We start from the raw sequence: 12,396 nt of genomic DNA, 5'->3' as shown, positions 1-12,396 counted from the left end.
TTATCATTGGGATTTTGTACCTTTTCATGATATATCTTGGTTCTTGTTGAGATTTAAACAAACAAATTTTTTTTGTTTGTTCTTTGAGACAGGGTCTCTTTTTATAGCTCAGGCTGGCCTTGGACTCTTGGCAATCCTCCTGCCTCTGCCTCCCGAGTTCTGGAATTACAGGCATGCGCCACCACATCCAGCTAACAAACTCTCACTATGTAGTTGAGGCTGGCCTCAAACTAGCAATCCTCCTATTTCAGCCTGCTGAGTGCTGGGATTACAGGCATGTGCCACGACTTGCAAAAGCACAGAGATTTTACATTTTTAAATGAAAATAGTTAACAAGCTTTAGTTTTCAAAAATTTAAGCATTTCTTCTTTTTTATATAATCTCAATTAAAATTTTTATATTCATTAATTATAGTATTGCTTTTTAATTATAATAAATAAGATTGACTATTTTAGAACTGAAACTTTTAGTTAGTTTGTTCTTTTTTTTGGTACCTGGGATCAAACTCGGGTCCTTGTGCTTTCAAGGCAGGTGATGGAACTGCTGAGCTAAATCCCCAGCTGTTCGTTTGTTTTAAGTCAAGGTCTTGCTATGTTGCTTGGTCTGACCTTGAACTACTGGGCTCAAGTGGTCCTCCTGCCTCAGCCTCCTAAGCACCGAGACCATAGGCATATTGTACCTGTATAGACAACTGTTTTGAAAATGTGTGAAAAATAATTCATTTTTATTTTATGTTTTTGGGTAAGATATATGGAAAGGTTTACACTTTGAATACATTTATATTTCTTAATCCTTTTGTTGAGGTGGTGTTGGGACTTGAACCCAGGGCCTTGTGGTTGTTAAGCAGGTACTCAACCACTGAACTATGTTCTTCACCCCTTCTTTAATACTTTAGATCATTACTGCCAATACAATAAATTATATGAAAAAGTTATCATGTCTTTTTATTAGTTTTGCTGAAATGAAGGTAAAAGAATTATTTATGAAAGAAACATAAACTAATACATCTATAGACTAATAGATCTATAACTTACAAATTATTCTTATTTTATTAATCTGATACATTAACCGAACACCAAGACATAAACAATAATAATGTTTAACCCTCTTTGATTATTTACTGATTTGGGCATATAAAATCATAGCTATGTACTTTAAAATATTATCATTTGGGGAAGGATTGTGGCTCAGTGGGGAAAGCTTGCCTAGCATGCATAAAGCCCTAATTTCAAGTCTCAGCACCACTGAAAGAAATGAAAAATAGATATTGTCATTTTGAAGATCTATTTCTCAAGGTGGGAGGGCATTTAGCAGTTTTTTCACCCGGTTATGATTTGAAATATTACAGCATGCGCTCTGTGGACCTTCATGGCTCTTAGTCCCAGGGACTGAAAGTGTTAGGGACGTTGTAGCTGGGGGTCCTCAGGGAGTGGCCTGGGTCTTTTCTCTTGGGGACAAGAGCTTCTAGAATTCTGAAAAATAAAATGACCTCCACTTGTTACCCAGAAACGGGACTTATTTCAAATTTCTTAGACACTGGGCTCTAGTTTTCACATAATTTATATGTGTAACTATTATACAGAGCTAGGAACTTAAAAAAACAAAGTGCTTAGCCGGTCGTGGTGGAGCATGCCTGTAATCCCAGCACTCTGGAGGCTGAGGCAGGAGGATTGCTGTGAGTTCAAGACCAGCTGGGGTACGTGGTGAGTTCCAGGTCAGTCTCAACTACATAGTGAGACCCTGTCTTCAAAAAAAAAAAAGAACAAAGAGCAGTTAGAACTAAAGAGATGAAACTGAATCCTACAACCCCTTGCTTCTCAAAATAAAATTGTCAGAGCAGAAGCACTGGTGCTACCTGAAGCCTGTTAGACATGCACACTTTCAGGGCCCTAGGGTGGGAATACGCAGCAAGTTCTACTTTGATTCCAAGTTAATATTAAAAAGCTAGAGGCACTTCTGTGACTGTGGTGTGAGGCAGGTAAAGGAAGATAGGGAGAGAGATCAACCATTAGAAATAGTGGGTCCTGGGTTTTAGTGCCAGCAAGGAGATTGGGGCAGCATCGAGGACACCAACAGCGATGACCCCACCAGTGGTCCTAAGTGGAGAGAGTGTACTAAAGCTATTTCAGGATTTCTATCCATCCATTCCCACTTTCTGGGAAACTCCTGCCACTGATCCAGCTGCCCCTGCATGAGTAGGTGTAGTCTGAGCCCACGAGCTGTAATTTAATCAGGGGCAGACATCAGGCCAAAAGGGTGCTGATTTGGGCCTGGGTTGAAAATGTGAGCTGGCTTTGGGCATGGTAGCATATACCTGAAATGCCAGTACTTGGGAAACTGAGGCAGAAGGGTCGCCATGAGTTTGAGGACAGTCTGAGCCGCATACCGAGTTCAAGGCTACTCTGAACTACATAGTGAGACCCTGTCTCAAAACACACATATATACACACTATAGGAAGAAAGAAAGAAGGGGAGGGGGGGAGAGAGGAGAGAAACAGAGGGGGGAGAGAGGAGAGAGAGAGATAGAGGAGAAAGGAAAGAAAGAGAAAGAAGAAAGAAAAGAAAAAATTAAAATGTGAGCTGGGCCATCTGATTCATCTTCGGGGGAATTTAGAATTTAGAATGGGTAAGAAGATGGGGAGGCAGGAGAGCTTCTGGCTACAACATGAGGAAACAGACGACAAGCAAGGAGAGGGTAACAGCCAGAACACACACACACGGACGAGGAAGAGACAAGTGGGCAAAGAGAGCAGCAGCTCAGCTTCGACTCTTGTGTTCAGTTAGACCTGAGTGTAAACCTTTGATTCCAGCACCCAACAGATCCTTGTCTAGAAGAGTAGATAAATTTATTCCAAATAACCTAATTCCAAATAGCCCAAGATGGTTGATTCAGAATCCTCTTAATGGTATTAGCTCAGAAACTGGAAAGAGAAGAGTGAATTTGCTTAGGGAGAAGAAATGTATTTTAGAGAGCTGGCACCTAGATGACTGGGCACACACTGTAGGATGCACATCTAGCCTAAGGGTGATGATAGCACATCTCGATTCTCACGACTGACATTGTCCCTCCCCTTCTCTCCCCACCCCCACTCTCATTTTTTTGCCACAAGTTTGCACTGTGTACTTGTGCTGTGTCTGGCCTTGAGAACTCACTGAGTTGCCCAGGTTGACCTCAAACTCACCATTCTCCTGCTTCTGCCTCCCAAATTACAGGCACAGGCCAATATACTCAGTGCCTCCCTGGTTTTTAAAATTGGAGGAAAACACTCCAAATTATAACGGAAAGCTGAGATTTCAGGATATTGCTGGTTAAATACTTCTTTTTTTTTGGTACTGGGGTTCGAACTCGGGACCCTGTGCTTGCAAGGCAGGCAGCAGAACCACTGAGCTAAATCCCCAGCCCTTAAATACTTCTTTTGAGCTTAGAATATCCATATCAATTTCACTAATAGGTTATTGATATTTTAACATGTTTGGGAAGATTAAAGAGGTTTAAGACAATACTGCCGTATCCATCTTGGCTTTGCCTTTAACCTAACCTGGTCTATCACTGGGTTGTTGGCCATGTACGTACAGCCACAGGGAGGGCAGCTGCACGTGGGGATCCCAAAGGACTTGCTTCTCGAGTGTCCATTTATATGAGTTGTGGCAGAAGCGGCACAAATGCTTTGGTCCAAACCAAAGACCAGGGGATCTTGGGACACCAGTGTGGATCTGAGCACCCAGGAAAGAGATGCTCGCAAAGGATGCTGAAGATTTTGCCCCTAAGGATCTGAAACATCAGGCACAAGCCACACTGATGCCCAGGTGATGTCAAAATGTGACAGAAAATGGAGGCACTCCCACTGTGGCATCGGATCCTCACGTGGGCCTCAGGCACGGCGGCTGCAGCCTCTGTCAGGTGCCTCACGCCTGAGGGGCTTTGTGGGTCTGGCCGGCCTGTAGGCTTCATCTGTGATCTACCTTTAAACACCTGTCCAACATCGATTTTTAATTTTTTTCTCGGCTCCTGAAATCACACGTATCCCAACTCTACTTGTCTGCCTGCCTCTCTGTGCGTGGTGGCACACAGAAGTGCTAGAAAACAGTAAGAGAGGCACGGAGGAGTGCTCTGGCTCCCGGCTCTGGTCTTCTACTTGTCGCTAGCATGGCTCACCTGAATTTGTTCCTCTGGCCACAGACTCCACCGTCCACTTACACCTGCCTCTGGCAATTTTGGTAAACTTCTCTCTCTCCAGCTCTGGGAGAGGAGAGCTCATGGCCAGTTTGACTTTGAGGATGTAGACTCTGGGTGACTGGAATTGTTGCTTCCCATTCTGTACCCAGTGGAGAAATCTTTCTCCCGGCGCCTTGCTGGCCTCTCCATCCTTCTGTGAGTGCACACCTGCTTCCTGGTAGCACTGGGCTTCGTGTACCAGGGGGCAGCACCAGAGAGATGCTGATTCCGTGTTTCCATCTGAGGACTCCTGAGTCACACATCCAGCCCTGCGCCAGCTGGCAGTGGCAGATGGAATGATCCACCTCTGAGTCTCACAGTTGTTCCTAAAATTAGAGGCTTGTGGTGAGCCACGAATCTACCCCGAGCGAGGTCTTTCAGAGTGGCCCCCTCAGCCTCAGCCAGCAGGACTCAGAGTGAATATCTGACTCAAAAAAGATTTCCTTCCTCACAGATTTGAACAGTCAGTTCATGTAGGGTAAATCAGCTGCACTGATGCATAATTTTCATTCGATAAAATGCACCTATTTTAAGTTTAGTGAGTTGTTTTTGTTGCTGTTGTGGTTGTTCTTGGGCGTGAAACCCACATCTTTCCAAGTGCTAAGTGTGAGCTTTACCACTGAGCTTCGCCCTCAGTCCTCCTTCAGGGTGTAATTCAGTAGTAGGGTGACAAAGGTATACACTGTTGTGATGACCCCCATGATCAAGATATGGGAGATTTCAATTACTCTCACAATGTCCTTCTCCACTTACAGTCATTTGCCTCGCCCATACCCAGGAAAGCTCTCGTTTCTGTCCCTGTTGATTATCTGGGCTCTTTGGAGAACTTCGTATAAGAGGGTCATATATATATCTTTCCATGTCTGACTTGGCACAGTATCTGTGAGGTTTACACACATTTTTGCATCTACATCTATCTGTAATTTGCAAAACAGTCCATTTTGGGCATAAAGCCAAGGGCCGGGGATTTAGCTTAGTGGTTTTTTTGCCTGCCTCACAAGCGCAAGGACCCACGTTTGATCCCTGGTACCAAAAAAAAGAATAAAGCCAAAATGCAGAGGGAGACCATGAGGTCTAGAAGGAAGAAGGGGACCTCAGAGACTAAGCCAAAAACTTTTTAAAAAACCACCACTTCCCAGGAGTGTACAGCATGATGCGATGCCATTTATCGAAACAAAGGGTAGAGAAACAAACCCATCCATGAATGTATTTGTCTAGACAAATCTGGAAATACATGCTTATAGAGAGCACTTTAATAGCAAAAAACCTACGCAACGTCACAATGTAAAATAAGTTGTGCTGTTTGCTTTGTTTAGTTCAGAATCAACAGGCACCAGAGGCATCTAGTCTTGCCCAAAAGTTTCGTAAATGAAAAGAACCATTGTTAACTTTGCTGAAAAGACTGTCCCCTTCCCCTGGGCTAAAATAGATAACTACGGATTTTAAAGGTAACCTCCCTAACAAGTGTCACATCTGGGTTGAAAGTTAACAGTCTCTCCACCATGTTTTGAATATCAGCAATGTGAACCATGAAAATAAACTGTAACCAACCTGAGGGAAATCAAGGCTCTAAAACCCTATAAAAGATGTTGCAGCCCAATACTGGGTCAATTCCGGCACTGCTTTGTGTGAAATCGATCTTTGTCAACAAATACATCTTTTTTAAATTTTACTTCCATTCTGCCACCTCTCTGTGTGTTGCTTACCGATTCCTTCTGCAACAGTGCAACAAGGGATTCATTGTGGTTATCTGTGGGTGGTGGGACTATGGCTGTTTAAAAGTATTATTTTTGTTTATCAAAGTTTTTAATTTTCAAAACAAAGGTTGTTTTGCCTTTAAAAGTCTTTTTAATGCCAAATATGCAGCTTTGAAAACAGGGTTTGGGAAAATGTCTTGAATTCTTCCCGGTTTTAAATGATGTGAAATGTAACTAGTTGCTTTCCAAACCTATAATATTACAGGTTACAGGTCTACCCCAGTTGTTTAAAAGTGAAACCGGGCTGGGTGTAACTCAGTGGTAGGACGCTTGCTTAGCATGCTCAAGGCTCTGGGTTTGATTTCCAGCCCCTAAAAAAATAAACAGAAGCAAAGTTTGTGAAACCATATTATGTCTGACTAATGTCACTTACCTCCATTGTATTTCAAATCCTCTTAAGCCCTCTCAAATTTTAACCATTCTGTTTGTGCGCCGAGGCCTTAGTGCAGTTGTCCTCTTCATTCTTGAGCCAGTGATCAAGTGGAAAGGACTTTGTTTACCATAGTTCTCAAAATGTGGGATAGCAGAATCCTTGGTGTGGTTATAAAAACACAGATTCCAAAGCTGCACCCCGGACATACTGACCTGGGATCTCTGCAGGTGAGTCTAGAACTTGACTTTTAAACAATACAGTTAGGTGATTTGGGGGCACCTGGAAAATCAGTGTTAGTTTGGGAGTCAGTGTTAATTTCTGATCAATTGGGTTTTTACCTGAAGAGGCCCATTGGGTCCACACCACTGGAGCACCTCATCCAATCCCAGGGCCAGTCACCACCTTAAACAGAGGGAAACATCCTGATACGTACCAGGCATTCATCCTGTTTCCTTTCAACAGCCATATGTCCTTCCCCTTGCTTTTGAACACTTAGTCTCCCTTGGGCATCTGATCACCTCCCTGAATCTTGACCTTCATGGCTGCCTTGTAGTCTGAATGGTTGAATCGCTGAGATCCTTGAAAATCTGTCTGTCGTGCGCCAGGGAATGCGTGGCTGAAGGGTCCACAGAGGGAGACAGGTGGAGGATGAAGAAACAAAAGACAGACACAAAAGAACACAGAGCCGGGGCCAGGTGGGGCTTTTCCTCCTGATGTGAGAAAAAGACTGCCAGGCAACTGCAGCACGTTTATTTATAGCGGTAGAGATAAGGGAAGGGCAGCAGGAGGTGAAAGGTCCTAGTCTGGAACGGGAACTGGGAGAGTAGCTAAGGTCTGCAGAACATCACGCTTTGATGGTTTTATGGGGAATGGATGGGGAGGAAGAGACATTCTCCTCTTCTTGGCCAGGCTTTGCCTTGCCCACACCCTCTTGTCACCTGTTCTCCTCCATTGGGGCCCTGCCTCATCCACCGGAGGAGAGCAGTTAGGCCCCACCATGGTGATCTACAGCACAGTGCTCCTAGCAGTCCTGTCCCATCCAGGGCTGCTACTGGTTTGCAATGTCTGCCTCCTGGAAATCCCTGCTGTTCTGATCACCGCTTTCCAGACCAAAGCTTCTCTATGTGTGGTTATATATGCGTCTTATCCCTCCATCCACCACTAATCGCAGTCCTTATTTTTTTCTGTGCAGATGATTGGGTTTGTTTCCAGATCCAGGCTCCATTCTGCTGTCTGGACCCTAAAAGGTGATGTAGAGAATGCTGCCTGCCCACAGTGACTTCACTTTGTTTTGCACTCATTCCTCCAGTGTCAGCAATGGATGGGGACCTCATCACGTCTCACTGGGACCCGGTGCATGACCCTAAAAGGTGATGTAGAGAATGCTGCCTGCCCACAGTGACTTCACTTTGTTTTGCACTCAATTCCTCCAGTGTCAGCAGTGGATGGGGACCTCATCACGTCTCACTGGGACCCGGTGCGGTTTTCTCTAATGAGTGTCAGGATGAGGTTTCTGGGTGCCACTTGATCTGTACTCACCTTGCCCTCATTTTTTAAAAAATTGAGACAGAGTTTCACTGTGTAGCTCAGGCCGGTTTTGAATTCACTATTTAGCCCAGGCTGGCCTCAAATTCAGTGATCCTCCTGCCTCGGGTTCCCAAGAGCTGAAATTACAGATGTGTGCCGCCAAGCCCATATCTTCTAACTTTTTACTGTGATATTCATTGAACTTATACTTCAAAATGAAAATAACAGGTAAAAAAATCAATGATTTGTTACTTACTATAATATCTACATCACATTTATAGTCTGTCTTAGTTACTTTCTTTTGCTGCTGAGACAAAATACCTGACACTCAAATTAAAGGGGAAAGGGTTTATTTAACCCAGTTTGTAAAGCTTTCAGTCCGTAATTGGCTGGCTCCAAGGCAGAGTGGCACAGGGCAGAGGGGCATCGTACAGGAGAAACAGTTCATGGTGCTCGCACAGTCGCACATGGTGCTCGCACAGACTGCAGCCAACAGAGATGCCCTCCAGTTGGCAATTTTCTTGGCTTGGGGACTCGACTACTTGGAAAATGATGCAATAGTGGGGGAGAAAAGGGACCTTTTATTCCAACCTGAAACCAAATAATTTACTTAAAATGGCACACCCATGTGCTCACCTTGGCTGGCCCACCCGCCTGGCTCCACACACTGAAACAAGACTGCTGTTTATCCCGAAAGGGCAACACTGGCCAGGAAGAGCAACACTGACGGAGCCTTTGTTTTCCAAGGTTTGGTCCACAAAGTCCCTAAAGCCAGCATTTAAAAGGTGCCAGGGTAAACTATAAACATAATTACACAGCATGTTCTCTGGGAGAAGCACATCTTGTATTTGAAAAGTCGCACAGTCAGTTTAGTTCAGGAAAAGTGTCAGAGCCGTGAGGGAGGCTGCCTTTTTCACACTGAGGCACAAAAGACGTTTGCTTATCCAGAAGCGGCGGGAGTACTGTGAAGAAAGAAAACGGCTTAACTCATCGCTCATATTACCCTGGACATGAATTTTAAGTGGAGTTGATTTTAGCACAGTGAAACAGTTGGAGAAACATATGAAGAGACTGTTACTCTTTCGTCTGTTTTTTCCAAGTAGGAATGAACGGCAATTCTGGCCGTGGTGGCTCTGTATTTGTAGGTTTTCCTCAAGGGCTTGCCTGCTTTTTTTCCCTCTTTCCAGCCTCGCAACTAAATAGCACCATTGTCTTGGCTTTTATTGCCAGAAGAAATAAAGGCAGGGAAGCAGGGAAGAAGACCATCGCTGGGGGTCACTCCCAAGGGAGCGTAGTGTCTCCCTACCAGGACCCCCACATGTAATCCCCGGACCTTCTGCACCCTGAAGAGAGGTGCTAAGCATCTTTAGAATGATCTTAAAGTGTATGTTTATTTGTTTACTGCAGTGTAGAACCTAGGGCTTTGTACCTGCCAGGCAAGTGTTGTTCCACTGCGCGGCACTGGACATTTTTATGGTTATCTCTTGAGTACTGACTTCCACTGATAGGGAGAAGGCTAAGGAGAAACCCATGAAGGAGTTAAGGCCAAATGTGCTGAAATGGTATGTTGATGATTTCGAGCTGACGTCTCTCACGGAGCTGTAACTGCATGAGGCCCCTTGGCCTGCTTTTTCCTACATGCGGCAAAACACTGTGATTCTTTAGGGAGTGTTTTTTGTACCTGGGGGCTCAAACTCAGGCCCTTGCACTTGCAAGGCAGACGGCAGAACCACTGAGCCAAATACCCGGCCCTTATTTTTCTTTTTCTTTTTTCTTTTTTTGGTACTGAGATTGAACTCGGGACCTTGTGCTTTCGTGGCAGGTGGTGGCACCACAGAGCTAAATCCCTGGCCCTAGGGAGCAGTGCTCTTTACAGATAGCCTTGGTCACAAGAGTTTGGCCATTGGGGCTGCAGTGAACTGAATAATGAATAGTTGTTGTCTTCCACTCCCTTCTGTGTCCCCTGTGGATTTCTTAATAACATCCCTGGACTTTACAGTATCACCCTAGTGCAGATAGCTATCTAGCTCGTCATGCCTTCACAGATTTCTTTTTCTTTCTCTCTCTCTCTCTCTTTTTTTTTTTTGAGACAGGGTCTCACTATGTAGTTGAGACTGACTTGGAACTCACTGTGTAGGCCAGGCTGGTCTCAAACTCACAGTGATCCTCCTGCCTCAGCCTCCTGAGTGCTGGGATTACAGGCGTGCACTACCATGCCTGGCTACAGATTTCTTGTTCTTCATCCAAAAAGCATATAAGGATTATGCTTTTGAACATTTCTTCAGATTTCACTTTCTTGTGAAGATCCCTATGTATATGTGAAGTTAATAAAACACGTATGCCTTTCCTTTATTAATCAACTTTTATTTCCTTGGGTTCCTAGATCCAGCCAAAGAGACCACTTTAGGAACCTAGGATTGTTGGGGAACCTGTTTCTCCATTACAGAGATATCATGCTGGTTTTGTTTTGTTTTGTTTTGAACAGGGATTGAATTCAGGACCTTGGGCTTGCCAGGCAGGAGCAGCACCACTGAGTTAAATCCCTGGCCCTTGTGCTGGTTGTTAAAGTCTATTGCTTGCAGGCCAGCCTGGGCTACATAGTGAGTGAGTTCAAGAATAGCCTATACTAGCTGAGTGTGGTGGTGCATGCCTTTAATCCCAGCACTCGGGAAGCTGAGGCAGGAGGATCACCATGAGTTGGAGGTTAGCCTGGGCTACATAGTGAGTTCCAGGTCAGTCTGAACTACATAGTAAGACCCTGTCTCAAACAACAACAGCAACAACAACAGTGAAAATAAAGTCTATTGCTTATGTGGTGTGTCAGACAGTAGGAATGATGCCAGATTTTATATATGAATAGCTTGGGAGAACAGAGGGAGAAATAATTTAATTTACAATGAAAATTTAGGTATATTCCTCTCTTATATGTAACATCCCCTGGGGCAGAGGTGGGGTGAGACTTCTGTTACATGGACACAGTTTGTTCATCCAAAAGCATTAACTTGTTTGGCTCCATCAGGGCACTTTTCTTAATACTCAAAAGTAAATGTGTGTCCAGCTTCACCTACCCTCTGTGAATGGCTTTGTTATTTCCTGTATAACGTTGTAAACAATGATTCTTTTATTCTACTATGATGGTGGGGGACAAATTGAAACCTACTGAACTTATTTTAAAATAAAGCAAAGGAAAGCAGAATTTATTTAAATGCCAAAGATGACTCATTTGGAAACCCTTGTCTGTGTGTTTTATTTTAAATAAGACACGGATTGAAAGTGAAAGGGCTTGCTGGCATGGTATCACACCCCTGTACACAATCCCAGCACCCAGGAGGCTGAGGCAGGAGGATCACTGCGATGTTGTGGCCAGCCTGGACTACATAGAGGAACCTTGTTTCAAAAAATGAAGGGAAGGGCTGGGAATTTAGCTCAGTGGTACCTTCCTGGCAAGTGCAAGGTCCTAAATTCAATCCCCAGTACTAGTGGGGGGAAAAAGAGAGAGAGAGAGACAAAGCAAAAAGCCAAGGGAGAGCCAGGCATGGCATGGTGGTGAATGCCTGTAATCCCAGCACTTGGGAGGCTGAGGCAGGAAGATCGTCTTGAGTTTAAGGTCAGCCTAGGTTACATAGTGAGTTCAAGGCTAATCTGAACTACATGGCTAGACCCTGCCTTAAAAAAGAAACAAAACAAACAACCAACCACAACAACCAACCCAAGGTAGGAAAGAAAGAAAATGAAAAGTTTCTGCATTAAAATTGAGCTCTACTGTGTTTTATTACCTTTATAACGTAGAGAATGCAACTTTGGAAAACTGGGGTTAGCCTGAGGTTTCATTTCTGTAGTGATGAAAAGAGGTGGACAAACATCCCTGATGGTGGACTTCTAGGTAGTTTTCAGGAATTAAAAACCACCGTTTTTCTTTTTTTCTTACAGATAATGTTTCCAAACGGAGTGTCCACGGCACTAGGAATGTTAAACGGCTCAAGCATCAAGGGGCAGAAGAGGATTTGAATCCCGGGTGATTTTATTTACTACTTCAGTATTCCTAAATGATTAGAACCATTGTGAGAAAGGGAGTGCAAAGAGATGTGCTGTCCCAGCCAGACATTACAGGGCCACAGAAAGGGACAGTGCGCTACCTTCACAGAAGTTTCTAGAAACCGGAAAATAGACAAGTGGACTAGAATAGAAAAGCCAGAAAGAGACCAAGTGATATGTGGGGAAAGGATGAAGAAGGAGGGCTGCAAGTTCAAGGCCAGTGGGGCAATTTAGCAATTTAGTGAGATCCTGCCTAAAAATAAATAAATGAATAAAACTGCTGGGGATGTAGCTCAGCGCCAAGGCCCTTGGTTCAATCTCCAGTGTCACACATGCAATATTGGTTTCCTGTTTCACACTCTAAACAAAATAAACTTCAAGTGAGCTAGAGTTAAATGTGGAGGGTAAACCATAAGCTAATGGAGGTTGGGGGATTAATTCAGCGGTAGAGTGTGCTTAATGTGTGTGAGACCCAGGCCTGATCCCCT

At 44.2% G+C, this 12,396-nt stretch overlaps 1 pseudogene; it reads left to right on the top strand.

Annotated features, from left to right (window-relative positions):
- Positions 1-12,156, top strand: part of LOC104875055 — a 35,411-nt pseudogene extending 23,255 nt beyond the window's left edge.
- The last annotated feature ends 240 nt before the right edge of the window (positions 12,157-12,396 follow it).

This window comes from Fukomys damarensis, unplaced genomic scaffold (assembly GCF_012274545.1).
Source record: "Fukomys damarensis isolate Sample0158 unplaced genomic scaffold, DMR_v1.0_HiC HiC_scaffold_13, whole genome shotgun sequence".
Classification (NCBI taxonomy): domain Eukaryota; kingdom Metazoa; phylum Chordata; class Mammalia; order Rodentia; family Bathyergidae; genus Fukomys; species Fukomys damarensis.
This window is presented reverse-complemented; position numbering and strand designations above follow the sequence as displayed.